The 15,411-nt window shown below is 46.2% G+C and overlaps 1 protein-coding gene and 1 long non-coding RNA gene across 2 annotated transcripts in view; both read right to left on the reverse strand.

Annotated features, from left to right (window-relative positions):
* The window catches only part of ETS2 (ETS proto-oncogene 2, transcription factor), a 14,342-nt gene extending 12,238 nt beyond the window's left edge, over positions 1–2,104 (reverse strand). The window contains exon 1 of the mRNA XM_064406292.1: positions 1,744–2,104. The gene's annotated coding sequence lies outside the window, so the exon portion shown is untranslated. The remainder of the gene's footprint in view (positions 1–1,743) is intronic.
* LOC135292240 (uncharacterized) overlaps positions 1–15,411 on the reverse strand; it is a 192,859-nt gene that overhangs the window by 136,919 nt on the left and 40,529 nt on the right. The gene's annotated exons all lie outside the window — the stretch shown is intronic.

A 15,411-nucleotide genomic window follows, 5' to 3' on the forward strand; every position in this document is an offset into this window, starting at 1 on the left:
GAAACAAAATAAATCAACTGACACGGAAAAGAATATTCATTAATGTTACTCAAAAAGTGCAATCTACTGAATGATGTTTTTTACCTCAAACAGCACGTACAAATATTTGATCTAAATTACACATCTCATTGAGCAGCAAAGAATTTCACACAGCGTGAGTCTCACTCAGCAAGCATCCTAATCTGTTCATTAAATTTGCCACAGTTTAAACAACTGTTTATCCTTGCATTTGGCTGGGCTTTTTAGAAAGTATATGGCAATTTCCAACACCCTTTGTTTTGCCTTTGAATTCTGCTCTGGTGGCCAGGGACAACTGGCTTGGGGATTTGAGTATTTGTGAAAATATTGTATGTATATTCTGTAAGTTGAGGTCTGATCCCTGGCTAAGAGTACAAATAAGATTCCTGGCACTTGGGTGCAATTCTGACCTCTCCACAAATCCTGTCAGACACTTCCCCGTCCACTAAAAGGACTGGGATTCTCTCCTTCCTGTCTTTTTTTTTTGTTTCTTCAGAGACGTTTAGGGCCCTAAGACAAAAGGTTTATACCAAGTGTTGATTACACGGCATTGCTCATTAACCCAAGCCCCTGTTTCTCCATGCTGGGTTTGTTTGAAGGAAAGCTTTGGAAAAATGAGACCCCGGGCTCTGGCTGAAAAACACATGGAGATCCTCAGCATGTTCTGTAACACTCCAGCTTTCTTCCTCCAGCCGAGTATCTCAAGCTGAGGAATTTCCATATCCTCTGCTCATCCCACATCAGCTCTCTCCCCATCTGCAGCACAAATTTCCAGCCCTGAGATACAAAACCCTTACAGGCAAACAGAGCTGGAAAGGCACTGCGGATTGGCACAGAGGGGTTAAACCTACCTTTCTGCTGGACTTAGAAAGATGCTGAGGTTTGTTTTTTTTTTTTTAAGTTCAGAAAAGCCACTACTGCCCGAAACGGTGTGACTGGGCCTCACCTCCACTAATGCTGATGACTGCGACTTGCCAGCTATAATTGGTTTAACTGGCAGGACACCTTCCTCAACACCCCCGCATAGCTGAGTGGGTGAACCAGAACAGGGTCAACAGGATCAGGCACTTATTAACTAATACTCCTGAATTCTGATCGCCTCCTTTTCAGCAGCAGCCAGGTGCCTGCCCACAGCTGGGCACAGCTGGGCAGCATCCACATGGGCAGGGGAAGCGCGATGGCTCCGATGTCCCTTCAATCTTATTCCTCCTTGGTTTTTTGGGGGGTATTTTTTTAGGGGGGACAGCGGCCAGGGGGATATGACGCCCGGTTGTTGCTTTTCTTTTAAATGGTAATTTTTTTTCAGGGGAACAAACAGGCTCCTTAGGAAGGGGGCAGGAGAGAACGGCGTGCCCCGCGCAGCCCCCGAGCTCCGCCGGGAGCCAGCCCGGCTCCTCACACACATGACACACGCTTCGCCCACGTAAAAAAAACTTCGGTGGGCAGATCACACAGCCCAGCGTTCGCTTTTTTTTTTTTTTTTTAAGTCCCTTTAAAGTCCTAACCAAATCCAGAGCGCGCTGCCCATTAACCCCTTCCTGCCGGGAGCCCCCGGCCGCTCCCCTCAACCCCTCACGGCGCCCGGTGAGGCCGATCGCGGTGTCCGCGGCTGCGATCGCCAACCCCGAGGAGAATCCGTGGCACCCAAGGGTCGGGGAGGGCAGCACCAGCGAGGAGAGCTCCCGGAGCCCCACGAGCCCTTTTCCCTCTTCTCCCCCGCCTCACCTGGCCCCCGATGCCGGCGCTCCTGCGCTCCCTCCCCGGCGGCGGCCCCGGCCCCACACGCGGCGTCCAAGGGATCGAGGCGCCGCTGCCTCTCGGCGAGCCAAAATATCCTCGATGCGGCCGCGCCGGCCAACAACAACAACAGCGCCGATCCCGGCGGAGAGTCCCGGCCAAAGCAGGGGGGCACAGCAGGGGCGGGATGCGGCGGGGAAGGCGGGCGGGTGCCCGCGCTGCGTGGGCAATGCCGGCCGGGCCGCGGCTGCGGGCGGCCCGCGGTGATGCTGCGCTGGCTCCGCGCTGGCTCCGCGCTGGTTCCGCTGCCTCCCGGCTGCTCTCCGCGCTGTGCCGCCCGCCCGCCCTCGCAGGCGTTCTTCAGCGGGCGGGGGGAGGCGGCCGGACCCGCCTCCCCCAAGCCCGGCCCCTCCGCTTGTTGTCGTCGCTGGTACCGGCACAGCCAGCGCCGGGGATGCCGAGAGCGGCTCGCCGAGGGAAAAAAGAAAAGCTGGTTTATGCCGTTCCGAGAGACGGATGTTTTTATAAATTTTATTTCCTCCCCCCCCTTGCCGGTTGTGTGTGAGATAATTCGTGCTGGACGTTTTCCGTGCTTGTTTTTTAATTTAATACCTCTGGTCGAGATGGGTGAGATTAGGAGGGTTAACGCCTAAAATTACAAGTGGAAAAATAAAATTACAAATGTCCATTTGGACATCAGGATGAATTTCTTCGCAGAGAGGCTGATTAAGGCATTAGAGCTGCCCAGGGAGATGGTGGAGTCACCATCCCTGCAGGATTTCGGCACTCACTGCCATGGTTTGGGGCACTGTCAAAAGTTGGACTCGATGCTCTCCAGAGATCTTTTCCAACCTGCTTCTGTGGTTTTCCTCAGTAAACTGCGACACTCGGTGCTGTGGAAGTTCGGCGATTATGTCATGTCGCACCTTCTTAATATAAAACAGGATGCGGCGCGGCAAAGCTGCAGCCTGCGAATCGCAGATCCCAGCGCTGCAGCCTGTGAAACAGAGTTGGCGTTCCTCACACCTTGGGGAAAAAAAAAAAAATAAATTGGTGGCCCTTGGAAAGTTGCAAGGAGCTCAGTGACACCAAAATGTAAAGTTACTTTACTTGCTGAATTTATTTTGTGGAAGTGAGTTCCCCCTGAGAGATTTTGTGGACAAGCAGGCCTGGGTGGCGTTTCTCAGGTTGGAGACACCTAACTTGCCTGATTCTCTTGCCAAATCACCTACAAATGATTTATAATGATATTAAACACTTTGTGTGCCTTCAGACAAAGGAACCATGTGCCCTTCCCAGCTGGCTGACCATTGGAGCCACCCTTTCCTCTTGCTTCCCTGGATTTGCAGGGAGCACCAGGATCCAAATTGCACTTAGAATCAAGCTTGCTGTTACACCTTGCCTTATTTAAAGTCCCATTTCAAATAAACACTTGTGTCATGGAGTTGTAACTTTTCTTGAAATAAAAGCCCACTAACTGCTGTTTCTCAGCTCCTCACCAGATTTCAGCGAATCCTCTACCTTTGCCTGTGAATATTTTTGCCATTAAAAAGCCACAGTTTCTTTGGCCTTGCTGGTGCAGTTGTCAGGACTCCCTCCTGTATCTTCCAGCTATTTCTGGCCGTAGCAAAAACTGGATTTTTTTCAGTATTTCTTTCAAACTCCTCAGAAAACTTTCTCCTTAGAAAGGCAGGATATATTTCATCCCTTAGGGTCAAATGTTACTGGGAAAATTGTGACAGTCTACTTTGAGAGGCTTAAAGATGTGTCTTGATTATGCCAATGACATTTCTTACTCCAGGAGAGCCCTGATCTAATAAGGCAACATCTGCTATAATCCTAGGGGAAACCATTAAAAACTGTATGTCAGCTGCATAGCAATTTTAATTATAACACTGACAAAAACAATTATGACACCCTTTTTATAGGGGAAACATCTGTCAGAAAGATAAGATGAAAGGCTGGGAGTTATTTATTTCTCACTAAATTAACATTCTGGGACCCAGAGCAAAATTGTTAACCTGGCCATATTTTGCTCTATTGAAAGGTTGTATTTTTAGAGCAGTTCTTCTTATGTAAGAGTATTTAAGTTCATTAAATTTTACTTGTTAGCATAGAAATAGGCTTCATTAGAAGTGGTTTGTGCTTAGTGGGCTGGATGATGTATGAGGAGGGGCTGGGGGAGCTGGGTTTCATTAGTTTGGAGAAAAGCAGCCTAATGGGGAACCTCACTGCTAATTTCAACTCCTTAATGGGAGGTTGGAGCAAAGGGAGAGCCAGGCTCCTCCAGAGGTGCACAGGGAAAATGCCAATTCGATATTTGGGAATGAATATTCCCAGTGTGAGTGAAAGCTTCATCTGGGGGAGTCTCTGATCTGGAGAGGCCAAAGCCCAGAGCAAGCCCAGCAGGTCAGAGCGGAGAGCCGAAACTCTCCCCTCCAGCCCAAGTTCCTCTTTAATTCTGTGTCCCCTCTGCACAGCTCATTTCCGAAATGTCACATCATTAACTTAGAGAGTCAAAGGAGAAATAGGTTTGGCTTGGTTTTTGTTTTGTGCCCGTGTGTTGGGTTCTATTTTAGGAGTTGTCTGTATCCCCACAATTTGCTGTGGTTTTCTTCCTGCGTGTGTTGGCACTCTCTGAGCCAGAGACAAAAGACATCAATTTAAAGATAATTGAACCAGCATCTAGCTGCAATCTTCTAAGATATTTTTTGCTGATATTTTTGCTTTATTTTTTTTTGTAAGAGTGGGGGGAAACTAGCTGTGGTGCTCCAGTGTGAAGCAGCTAAAAAGGGAAAGGAAAAAAACCTGATAAAGAATAAAGAAAAAAAAAAACATTGCAAAGTTCTATTTTCTGTGGTAGTCTTCATAGATAAGACTTTTTGCAGTCCTTCTCAATAATAATTTTTTTGTTTGAATGAGGACCTATGCTTAAAGTGAGTTCTGTTTTTTGGGTTTTTTTTTTTACTGCCTTTCTCTGCAACAGTGCCTCAGAAATAAACAGAAATTACTTTCTTGTAGTGTATTAAAGTAAAAGAGCCAGTTGGATTTTTTTGGAAGTAACTGGCAATGGATGGCTGTCCAAGGGAATTATTTGGCCCCATATTTCTGACCTGAGCAGCTGCAGGGCTGAGCTCGCTGGAGGGAGAGCAGGGCAGCAGCTGATGGCCACGGAAAGGCTCCATTGCTGTCTGCACACCAAATTCTCACTGGGCACAACAAAGAGGGGGAATAAGATCCTAAAAATGCCGAGGTTTGGAGCGTGGAGGGGGAATGCGAGGAGGCAGGTATGTGGCAGGGCTGCATTGCAGCTCTGGAGCAGCTGTGACTTACTCCTCCAGAATTCCTCTTGCGCCACAGAGGCAGAGGGACACACACACGGGAGTGAAAATCCCTGTCGTGCTGTCCCTCATCTGCATGTTGGCTCAGCTCCTCTGCCTGGGGAGGCTTGGGGTGCACGTGTTCCTCCTCCTCCTCCTCTCTTCCTCCTTCTCCTGGAGCAGCTCTTTCCTGGGAGCCCCAAAAATGGCTGTTATGGTCCAGAAGAGCCCTGCACCTCCTCCCAGTGCTCCTGGCATCCCTGCAGCACCAGGGATGCCTCCTCCAAAGAGAGTTTGCATTCAGCAGCATAAATAAACAGAGCTATCCTGAATTTGAAAGGAAAGGCTGTATATTTGTGCCCCTAAAAAAGACAATTAACAATGAAGCTCCAGTGGTGGCGGCCGGCTGTAAGTTCACAGAGTGAAGGGTCTCAGGAAATAACATCTTTGAAAAATAAAGGCCCAGCTCTCCCAGCTTGAAATAGCAACTTCAAACAAGGCACTGTTATGGTTGAAACAAAGGATGAAACTCATTTACTCTGCCATTCAAACTCAACTGAAACAAAATATTTATACAGGTTTGGGGAGTGGAAAGGGGGGGTGTTGGATGGCTTTTCACTCAAACATAGATTGTTCACTGAAATAAATTGTTCAGCTGAAATAAAGCACGGCTGGCTGTCCCCACTGGAGAGTTCTCCCCACGGTGTTTGGTGCACAGAGTGTGACCAAGGTAATTTCTGCGAAGGCATGGCAGTGAGTCACAAAGTGCAGTGAGTTATTTGTGTGTGTCATTACTCTGAGCACATGCGAACCAACACGGCTAATTACTGCCCAGAAAAAAAATACTGTGCCAAAGTTTGAGCAGCAGCAGATATTGCTACATTTTGCCCTTAAAGTTTCACCTTCATAAGTCTCAAAGTAGTCAGGTGAACTCCCAGCTGCATGAAATATAAAAATTTGAAGTGGTTATGCATCTGTGTTTTTTTGGTTTTTTATTTTTTTTTTTAATTAAGTGAAAATGTTGCAGGCATGCCTCAAACAATGTCTCCAGACAGGAGAGATGCCTAACACATGAACTGTAGGATGATGCCTCATATGATTGAAAAACCTAAACCTTTACCTTTCCTACTAAAGCAGAAGATTAGTTGTTAAACTAGCTAGTGCTTGAGAGATTGCTCATACCATTTTGGGTGTATTTAATTCATTTCATGCAGTCTGAGGCATAAAACAAAAAGCACATGTTAATATTTTAAGGCCAAGTGTATTCAGAAAAAACAGAGCTTAATAATTGCTCTTGGATGACTGGGCTCAAAAAAGTATGTTTGAGCTTCCTTTAGCAGCAGAGCTTTTTCTTTTATTCCCTGCTGGTTTCATTTAAGAATTACTTTGCTTGTGCACAAGCTTGTGATTCTCCTGGTCAGCTCACTAATCACTGTGATGTGCCCTTCAGAGCAGCGAGGGCAGGAATTCATCTTGCCGGGTATGGGCCCCTCTTTTCTTCCCCCCTCACCGAAAAGCAAAGAGGAGTTTGGCATCGTTGTTCTGTGGCTGCAAAAGTTGTGTGCTGGCACTTTGATAAGGTGTGACAGCTGTTTAAAAACTTTGCCTTGGCCCTAGGTGTGTAGATAATGATGTTCACAGCGCAGAGTGTGAGAGCCCGTGGCTCAGAGCTCTGTCACTGCTGCTCTTGTGCTTCTCTAAGTGCTTCACTGTCCCTGTCAGCACTGGGAATATTTTTGGAACAGTGACTTAAGATTATTTTTCTCGTGCTGACATATTCTACTGTGTGTTAGGGCTCGAGCCTTGGCATCATAGAATTTGTTCATCTTTTATGTTTTCTTTTACCTTCTTTATTATTCTCAGCTGACTTCATTCTCTTCCAGCTGGAGCAGAGGACACTGAGGGCAGAGCTCCCTGGGATCTGCAGCTCCTCCCAAGGGGCAGCTCTGATCTCTGCTCCAGGACAGGGACAGCACCCAGGGAGCAGCTGGAGCAGGGCCAGGGGGATTTAGGTTGGATTTTAGGGAAATGTTCTTCCCCCAGAGGGTGCTGGCACTGCCCAGGCTCCCCAGGGAATGGGCACGGCCCCGAGGCTGCTCCAGGAGCCTTTGGCCAGGGATGGCAGGGATGCCCAGGGTGGGATTGCTGGGGGTCTGGGCAGGACCAGGAGCTGGACTTTAATATTCCTTGTGGATCCCTTCCAACTCAGGATATTCTGTGATTAATCCCTCACCTCCCAGAGCAAACTCCCAGTTCTCTGTTTCCCCTCATTGCCTTTTGTCTGTGGAGTGAGCTGTGTGAGCCAAGTGCTGGGCAGTGGCAGAACTCGTGGCACTGAAAGTGAGAACGGAGTAATTTCTAATCACTTGATTCCTTTTGGCAAGTGACTGCCATGATTTCACCTTTGGATCCCACTTGCTGCATGTTCAGTGCATGGACACAGCCTCACACAAAGCACACCAGTGACTCTCTTTGTGGTCAGTGAATAAGAATATCTCTGTTTACACAATATTTTGAAATTCATTCCAGGCAGGTGCTGCATGTTGGGACCTGAGGGATCGTTTAGCCTGGAGCAAAGGAGGCTCAGGGGGACCTTGTGGCTCTGCACAACTCCCTGCCAGGAGGGGACAGCCAGGGAGAATCAGACTTTGCTCCCAGGGAATAAGAGACAGGACAAGGAAATGGCCTCAGGCTGTCCCAGGGGAGGCTCAAGTTGGACATCAGGAAGAAATTCTGCACTGGAGGGCTGTTGAGCTTTGGAGTCCCCATCCCTGGAGGTGCCCTGGATGTGGCACTCAGAGCTCGGAGCTGGGGACAAGGTGGGGATGGATCAATGACCTTGGAGGTCTTTTCCAGCTACATGATTCTGGGATTCTGCTGGAACATGTATTTTTAAATTCTAAGAGTGAGGGAGAAGTTGGTGGCTTCTCTCCTGAAGCAAAAATTCAGGAGTAGAGCACTGCAGTGAGGAACCTTCACCCCACTGTGTGTTGAGGATCTCGGCCTGAAGCCTCTGGAGCAAAAATTCCTCTAGTGACTGACTAAAAGAACCCATATGTCACATCTACATCCTGTTGGATTGACCTCCTCTCCTGCTGGGAGGCTCTTCAGGCCTATCCATGAGGGAATCCAACCCTACTCCCACAGGAGTAGGAAAAGCAAAGGCGATGCCAGGTTGAGCTGTAAGTGGATGAGTAGATGGTTGTGTCCACTGGTGCCTACACTGGCAGACTTGGAAAACTGCCTGTGTTTCATTCACTGCCATCTCTGGAAAGCTCTGTTCCATCCTGGCCAAGCTGGCTGTCTTTCTGCTTTTACTTCCCCAGGGGCATAATGTCAAATTAGTCATTTTTACAAGAGCGGGGAGCTTTACAGCAGCCCCAACATACGTTCTCTGGAACACTGACAAGATAAATTCACTTTATACAAATACAAGCAGCAGTTGCTCTATCTGCCCTGGTCGCTTTTTCATTTTTTACAATGGAGCAGGTGCAATGCCTGTATCTGTTATCAGTATCTAATATGGTTTGAGCAAACAAGGAATTGCTCACGTTGTCTAGGTGTTGCACACAGTCCATTAGTCACCCCGTCTAGTGCTTATCACAATTCAAAAAAACAACATTTGGGATGAGTCATTAAGATTCATTAAAGAATATCTTTGTCACAGCAGCAAATGAGGGAGAAGTATGGAAGGGATGGGCGGGGGTATGTTTAATATTTGTGGAGAACATAAGACATATGCTGTGTACCAAGATCTTGGGAACAATCCTGGTTTCACAGGCTATTATTAGCAGAGCAAAAAGTGAACTTAGTTGTGTTGATCAACCCTAGGAAGCAAATTCTGTATTTGGAGTGTGAAATAATTCACTTTTTTTTGGGGGGGGGGGGGGCTGGGTTATAGGGTGTGATATCCCACACCAGTGTCCAACTGGGGCCAGCCCATAAGTCTTGCTCCACCCCGTGTACAACTCTGTCAGTGTCAGAGGCCCTGGGGTCCCCTTGCCTTGCTCATGTTCCCAGCAGAGCACACATTCCTGCAGGGTGTGACAGGGCCACTCCTGTGGCCACATTTCCCTGTCCACTGTGGCCACCTGGTCCTGCGTGAAGCTCGGATGTGCAACCACTCAGCAGGAGCTTAGTGACACACAGGACTGGTGGCACTGGCCAGAAAACCCTCTGAGGGGCACAGGCTGTGCCAGGCTGGCATAAAACAAGGGGAAATAATTTCCTTAGCCCATGAGAATCTGCTGGACCTTGGGCATTAGGGCTTTTTCCTCCCCTAGGAACAACAAAGTCAGCCTCAAAAAAAAAACCTTTTTGTGAATTGCATTTTGAAAAAAACCCCACCAAACAAAGTAAACCCAAGCTGTGATTGATGAAACCCTTGTATTCTTTTTGCTCTTTTTAATCTTATTTTATTTTTTTTAAAGCATGTTTTCACTTTGAGTTGTCTTTTTTTACAAAGAGCGGGTTTTGGTGGAGCCCTGGACACACCAAGCAAAGGGAGGGAGTGCTGTGAGCAGTTCCTCTCCACACACATCTCCATGTAGAGTCTTCTACATGGCATGAATTCCCCTCTGTGGGCCAGATGTGCTTTTCTGCTCACAGGAGATGAGTGTTTCCATAGCTGAGCTGTCCTGCTGACAGCACCGAGATTTCTGGAGTCACGGCTCACTCCCAGGTGTGAAGTGGATTGCTCTCTAGCCTGGGGCAGATAAGCAGCCACAGCACTTTGTTGCTGCTCCTCTCAGCATTGGAAATCTTTTAATTAGGAGAGAAATAAACTGTACACATTGTTTCTTTCTTTCTTTCTTTCCTGTAGTGCTGTCTCTTTCCTTTGTTTCAATGCAATCTGGTTTTCCTAACGTGGCTCATTCAGAAAGTAAGCTGAGGGCTGCCCAGAAGTCTTTAATGAGAATATAGATTTTGCTATGATCTTTATGGCAATAATTCAGTTTCTTTTTTAGCAATGTGATAAGTGATTGCCCCTCACATCCCAGCTTTCACTCTGCATGGAAATTGAACTTTGGAAGCAGTACACTCTGAGGTGCTGTGCAGGGGAGCTCTGCTGATTCCCATTGGATTTCTTTAAGCAGAACCTGTATTGCTTTTAGTGCTCCTGAGTAAACCCAGGAGAAACTGGAGTTGTGTGGAGCTCTTATCTCAGGGGAACACACACTTTGGCCAGGCAGGAAAGAAACGGAACAGATTTTTAAAGATAGGGATTTTGATCTCACCTCCTTTAAATTCCTTCTGTGCTTTCCCAATAACCTGGCATTTCTGGGAACCCAGACCCAGCGTGTGCCAGGATTTATGGTTGGCAATTGTCCTTAAATATCCATTCCTTGGACTTGGACCCTCTGGTTGAGCTTCTGCTTCAGCTCCCAAACACATTTGGGGCAGAGGTGTGAATCACAGAATCCCAGAATCCCTGAGGCTGGCAAAGCCCTCCCAGCCATGGAGTGCCAGCTGTGCCCCATGCCCACCTTGTCCCCAGCCCAGAGCACTCAGTGCCACCTGCAGGGGACACCTGCAGGGATGGGCACTGCCAAGCTCCCTGGGCAGCCCCTGCCAAGGCCTGAGCTCCCTTTCCATGGGCAAATTCCTGCTGCTGGCCCAGCTGAGCCTGCCCTGGCCCAGCCTGAGGCCGTTCCCTCTGCTCCTGTCCCTGTTCCCTGGAGCAGAGCCCGACCCCCCCGGCTGTCCCCTCCTGCCAGGGACTTGTGCAGAGCCACAAGGGCCCCTGAGCCTCCTTTGCTCCAGCCTCAGCCCCTTCCCAGCTCCCTCAGCCCCTGCTGGGGCTCCAGCCCCTTCCCAGCTCCGTTCCCTGCCCTGGACACGCTCCAGCCCCTCCAGGTCTCTCCTGCAGGAGCAGAACTGGGCACAGCCCTCGAGGGGCCTCTCAGAGCCAGCACAGAGGGACAGATGATGCTTCCAGAATGGAACTTGCTGGACTCTAACCCATAAACCCAGCATTCATGTAGTAGCATGATCCTGATGTGAAAAAAACCAAAAAAAACCCACAAAAAAACCTCACCTAAAACCAACAACAACAACAAAACACCAAGCAACAGCAAAAATACAAACCAAAAAAAAAAACAACCACCAAACAAAAAAAACCCCCAAAACAAAACAAAACAAAAACAACCAAAAACCCCCTTGGGGATTACGTAGAAACTGTCCCATAAATCCTCAGTAATGCATTGGCTTCCCACAGCTGATATTCTGACATTAAAACCTTCCCTCACTTTCCTTAGGTCTCTGTATCCTGTGTTGTTACACGCTCCAGTGGAGAGTTTAGTTGCTGAGGAAGAGGTGAAGGGATTTTAAATGAGCACACCCCACTCCTTTTGCTGTTCTCAAGCATATTGAAAACACCTAAAGGAATTTAGTTTTTCTAGGATATTCCCATCTCCAACCTCTGTGTGTATTCCCTTGAAAGGAGCACGTCCCTAAAGAAAAAGTTTGTTTACCAAGTGATTATTCCAGGGATTCTTGTTTTCTCTGCAAGGATGTGTTTTAGCTTGGATCGAGCTGAAGGAAATGGGAGTCACGGAGTCACTCAGACTTTTTTTTTTCTTCTGGCTTCCTGTTTCCCCAAACAACTTTTGAACCATTTGGTCAATTCTAACCAAAGCTGGGAAGGATCTCCTGTTCTGAGGGAAATAAAGTTCTTACACATCTCAGAAATAAGAGGCAGCAGAGCAGATAAAAGACACCAGACCTTGTGCCCCCACAGAGATAAAGGCAAGAAACGTGGGGTCGACTGTATTTGTTTCCAGAGAATCACACCAGAAATAAATGCTCTTAACAGGAACCTTTGATCAGGGCTCACATCTTACCAGGCTGGAGATAAGAATTTGTGTGTTATTAGAGATGAGATAAGGCCCTCCAAGACTTGGGGGAGCAGCATCATTTGTTCTCCTGCTGGCAGAGGGACGTGCTGCTGTGGTGAGGTGTAATATTTACCCCAGCCCCGTGGTTGCTCAGCCCTCCTTGGGCTCTGCCTGAGCCAGTTCTGCTGTGGAGATGTTTGCTGAGGTGTGAGAGACCTGTGCTGCTGTCTCAGTGCTGCCTGAAGAGCACAGCCCCGAGGATCAGCCTGAAATCCACTCCAAGCCTACAAGTGGTGGAGCTGGGTGACTCCACGTGGAGATGGCGAATGGAAACATTCCTAGAATCACTAGAGAATTGTGGAATGGCTTAGGTTGGAAGGGCCTTTAATGGAAATTCCAAATGCCAAATGGAAACATTCCTAGAATCACAGAAGTAGAGAATTATGGAATGGTTTAGGTTGGAAGGGTTTTTAATTTCCATCAGTTCCCACCCCTTGCTGTGGCAGGGACACCTTCCACTGTGCCAGGCTGCTCCAAGCCTTGTCCAGCCTGGCCTTGGGCACTGCCAGGGATCCAGGGGCAGCCCCAGCTGCTCTGGGCACCCTGTGCCAGGGCCTCCCCAATCTTACAATAAAGATATTTTTCCTGATATCGAATCCAACCCTGCCCTCCCTCATCTTGAGCCCATTCCCCCTTGTCCTGCCACTACCAGCCCCGATGAAAAGCCTTTCCCCAAAGGAGGTAAGTAATGACTGAAAGTCCTGGCTGTCTGAAGGCTGCTCCAATCCCAATAATTAGTGAGCTGGCAGTTTCACTCCGGAGCCCATTTGGCAAATGGCCACTGCTATTGATACTTGGGTTTGCCAGATCTTGCCAGGAATGAGTGATCAGGCATGGAAAATGGGCAGCCATCCATGCCTAGAGAGTGAATCACACACCTTCCTTCAGAGCACCATTAACGCCTTCTTGTTGATTTATTTTCTTTTTTTTTTAAGGTAGGGATTAAATGTTTGAGACGGTATTTTTGGTTTGGTTTAGATGTCTCTTAGTTTTTATTTATGTTATAGTTTTGTAAGTTGTGAGTTTTAGAGTATTTTATTAATAAATGATAAAATGGAGTTGTATTTTTTAATAAGTTTTACCATTAATACCATCTTGTTGATTTTTTTCTTTTTTTTTAAGGTTGGGATTAAATGTTTGAGATGGTATTTTTGGTTTGCTTTAGATGTCTGTTAGTTTTTATTTATTTAAATTTCTAAAATTTTTTTAGATATTTATATATTTATTTATGTTATAGTTTTCTAAGTTGTGAGTTTTAGAGCATTTAATTAATAAATGATAAAATGGAGTTGTATTTTTAATAAGTTTTTTTAAGGATACATTGTTTAAGGAAGAAATTATATTAAAATTATTTTTATTTTTAATTTAATAATTAATTATTTGTGGTCTGTAATGTGGAATTTTTTTTGTTTCATTATATAATTTTATTTAAACTTATTAAGAAGTAGGTGAAGAAGAAAGTGAAGAAGTAGGTGAAGAAGAAGGTAAAGAAGAAGGATTAGTTTTTGTTTTAAAATTTTTATTTTATCATATTTTTTTAAACTTTAAATTTTAAGTTTTTTATTATGTGATATATATTTTTATTTAGATTATATATTTATAATTTTAATTTTATTATTTAATTTTTAAAGATTTTTTTATGGTTTTAAGTTCAATGTAGTGTTTTCTTGGGCGTTAGTGTTTGTCAGTATAAAAAGTCTAAAATTCTCAGCAACTAGGGTTTCAACAACTACTTTAAGTTTTAGTTTTGGGTTTGTTTTTTTTTTTTAATATATATTCTAGGTCTGTAGGTAATGTGGGGACCTCATTCTCGACATCCCAGTGGGAAAAGTGACACTTTTCTCCCTGCTGTGACAATTTACTGGATTTCAGTGTACCCTCCTAAGTCCTACCATGTTTCTGGTATTTCAGTAGGGGTGGCCAATCACATATTTATAGATTATTTTCCATGCCCATTAGTGGTGGCACAGGAGATCCATTCAGTTTTGTGATATTTGGGACACTCATCAAGCAGCTGATGATCCCAATGTTGAACTTGGGACCTGCGCATCTTTTGTCTCTGGGTTTCCAAAAATAAATCTCCCCTGCTTATCTCTCTGACATCTTCTGTAAACAGCGAATTCAAGAGCAAACTTTGTAAAGCTCTCAACCCTAATCTTCCCCGTAAGCTCCAAAGGTCGAATTACCAATGATGCCCCGTGTTTTCTTTGTGCTCTGGGTCTCAGTTTTCCTGCCTGGGGACTCTGAGGTCGGGCTTTACACAAGGAAAGCAATTCCTTCCTTTTCCAAAGACCTGCCATGGAGTTTAAAGCTCTTAGGTCGGGCTTTACACAAGGAAAGCAATTCCTTCCTTTTCCAAAGACCTGCCATGGAGTTTAAAGCTCTTAGGTCGGGCTTTGCACAAGGAAAGCAATCCCTTCCTTTTCCAAAGACCTGCCATGGAGTTTAAAGCTCTTAGGTCGGGCTTTGCACAAGGAAAGGAATCCCTTCCTTTTCCAAAGACCTGCCATGGAGTGTAAAAAGGCAGGGGAGTGGAAGAATTGTACTTGGTACCATGTAAGCAGCAGGTTTTGAGCCAAGCTTTACAGGAGAGAGGCGAATTAATTAGTACAGAACTAACAAACTAATCAGCCTGCAGTCTGACTCCTTTATTTAAACCCCACTTTCTGTGCTCTCCACAAGAAACCCAGCGCATCACCAGCTGCTTTGCATTTCTCAGCGGGGAGAAGCAGCAAGGTCCCGCAGGGATGGAGCAAGGACTGAGCCTCCTGAGTCACCTCCCTGGAATCCTGTGGCTGCTGTGATGTAAAACCTTGGGGGAAAACGGTGTTGGAGGGACAAACCACACAGGGGACTTCAGTGGCAGCTTTCAGCTCAGCTCTGAGGGAAGGCTTGAACCTGGGAGAGGCTGGAACAGTCCAAAGGGAAGAGAATTTGGAGAATTGTGTCTCCTGTTCTTCATCTGTGGGGTACTGGTTTAAAGCCCAGCAATAGTTGCTGGCAGCCTGTTTCTCTGTGTTGCTCCCTGCTGGATTCCTGCTTAATTCAAATTTCTTTCTGTGAGGACTCTGGCAAGGTCCCTCTCCTCTACCCAGTTGCTCATTTTCAGTAGAGGTAGGGACATAATTAATTCCTGACCTCCTGTCATTTGCCAAATGGGACTGCAGTTGGGTAAGAGATCAAAATTTATTGTAGGAAAACAGCCAGTCATGGGAGATATAGCATGATCACATATTTCCTTATAAAAATGTGATTAAGATAGCAAAATATCTGAATCAACAGCTTTTAAACATCTGTTGAATGCACTTCAGTGAGTTACATACTGTATGATTCACTTAAAAATACAGAAATACAGCATATCTAACCTTTTTTTTTTCTCTTTTTTTTTTCTTTTTTTTTTCTTTTTTTTTTTTTTTCTTTTAGTTAAAAACATTCCAGAA

The sequence above is a fragment of the Passer domesticus genome, chromosome 2 (assembly GCF_036417665.1).
Source record: "Passer domesticus isolate bPasDom1 chromosome 2, bPasDom1.hap1, whole genome shotgun sequence".
In the NCBI taxonomy this organism is placed as follows: domain Eukaryota; kingdom Metazoa; phylum Chordata; class Aves; order Passeriformes; family Passeridae; genus Passer; species Passer domesticus.